The 2292-nt window shown below is 41.1% G+C and overlaps 1 protein-coding gene across 1 annotated transcript in view; it reads left to right on the top strand.

Moving 5' to 3' along the window:
* EGR_03148 (hypothetical protein) overlaps positions 1-2292 on the top strand; it is a gene marked incomplete at both ends in the record, with an annotated part of 4364 nt that overhangs the window by 588 nt on the left and 1484 nt on the right. The window lies entirely within an intron of this gene.

Here is a 2292-nt window from a genome sequence, read left to right as displayed (position 1 = left end):
GCATGAAACCGGCATACCCTGAAGACTTGAGCGTTACTTGGGAAAGGGGTTATCAAAACGAATCACACTGTCGAATGGAAAGTAAGTCGAAGTCTGAGCGTATAGCTCCGCCTCTATCTCTGAGGGCGAAGGATTTTTTGATCTCCTGCCTTTACAAGAGACCTCAGTGTCGACCAAGTTTACAACGCCTTTCTGCGCACCCATTTCTCACCCCGAACCAGTTTCTTCGGGTTGGTTTTAACACAAATTCTTATGGACTGGACGAACAAATGCGCGTATGTACACGGGTTTCATAAATGTTTCTATTGATTGAAGTTACGATAGCAATTGAACTTGCATGGAGATAAATCTACCGTGTTTTATATATGTTACTGAGGAGAAGCAGGTACTTAACTATTTCGAATAAAGGCGTTGTGGCACACAAATTTTTGAGATATACGTATTAGAAGGGGAATGATTGGATGTTGAAGTTGTGGTGGTAAATTTGGGCATTGTGGTGGGGTATATGGAGACAACACGGGAAGGGGATGAAGTTGCAAGTTGGAACAATAGAAAGCACTGAGTTCTGGTTCCACATTTCCATGGATTTATATCGTTTTGCTGATAATGCATTAAATCCCATTTTTTTTAAACGTTAGAAGTCGACTTACATAGTTTCACGCTTACTTTATCTAAAATGGCTCAACTTTGGATGAGAGCGGTTAATTTGATAGAAGTGCTTTTATCAAGGCGGAGTTTTTGTACTCATTATTCCTTAAATTAAAGTACGAGTTACTAGATTTATTTGAAAATGAAATTTGCTATTTCATTACGTAGTGAATTGTTGCCATCAAGTTGTAAATTTCTATGGAGATTCTCACGTTAAGCGTGCAAAAAAGCATTTAGAATGCGGCGTTGAAAATTGACTCCAAATCCGTGTTGTGCGTCATTTAGAAAAGGTGAGGTACCAGACTGAGTCACACAAAGACAAATGCACTAAATTCAAGAAGACCCACTATTGCTGTTGGTTATGTCGAAATACGCGTGTAGAATCAACTTGTAGCGCTCAAATACCTTAAATATGAAAGAAGGCATAATAGTTGGAAAGAATGTATGCTATTGGTGCAAAGAAGAACTTGGAGGCTACTGGTATTTCCTCGGGTGTAGGTTAAGGTGTGGGAATACGATGAGGGAGCCCTAAGTAGCCCATTGCTGAAGCAGTGTTGAACAAGTAACCATAGTATTAAAGGCTGTCTAGAAAAAATTCAAATAGTATTTAAGGAGAATATTTCGTCCATTGGTATGACATTTTATGAGTTAGGAAGATCATGGCGGAAGGTAAACACTTGTTCGTCGTATGGCATGCATTGACAACAGATGAGGCTATCCCTTAAAGACTACTGACTTGTGCACTGACCTTTGATTTAAGATGACTTGTGCGAATGAAAATATTACTTATTTTACTTCGGTGTTATTTAAAATGACATGGACCGCCAAATACATTATCGTGATGGAAACCAAGACTTCGGAGATCGAAGGTTCTGCGCTGTTCCATCACGAAAGTCACTTTTACATAGGAGTGATTCGATAACTGCTCTTTTAACTTTTCCATTTAAAGTGCATAGGTCACAATATTGTCTCATTTAATGTCTACCCACTCTGCTAATCGCATCCGACTTCGGAATGTTGACCATTCATCACACTTGTTCTGCTTAAGGAACTTATGCTGTACAATTAATTTGTTTGCCCAAATTACACTGTTATACGTCGATTGTTAGTTTAAATCTCGGCTTTAATAGCCAGTTACATAGGGAGTTACACCACCGGGCGGCGCGGCCTCTGAACCTAGGCGGTATCCACCCATTCCTTCTGCATGTCGATAATGTACATTCCGCCCTTCTAATAATGCACTGAGACTTCCCCGAAGAAAAGAAGAGACGGAATACTTAGGCAGAGTGTGTATTATCAATGTGGAGTAGGTCTTGGATCTACCGGAATGGACTGAAGATCGGGTTATCAGTCAAAGGTACAGTGGCGGAGCAACTAAGTGGCACCTCTACCAATTTCGGGAGTTAAACAAACGATTAATGTATTACATGGGGCCTGTCCCGATTTGACCGTCGTCCACGGCGACGCCGTTGGTCAGTCTCCCGTGTCGGCTTTCATAAGGGTGTAGTGAGCAAGCACCCACGAATCAAACGCACCAGTCATCGACCTTCTATGCGACTGTAGAGATACTTGATAGCAACGTCACTGATGCTTCTTGGCAATTACACGGGATCTGAAACTTTTGTGGGAAAGTGAATGTGACAG

Source organism: Echinococcus granulosus (assembly GCF_000524195.1).
Source record: "Echinococcus granulosus chromosome Unknown EG_S00016, whole genome shotgun sequence".
In the NCBI taxonomy this organism is placed as follows: domain Eukaryota; kingdom Metazoa; phylum Platyhelminthes; class Cestoda; order Cyclophyllidea; family Taeniidae; genus Echinococcus; species Echinococcus granulosus.
This window is presented reverse-complemented; position numbering and strand designations above follow the sequence as displayed.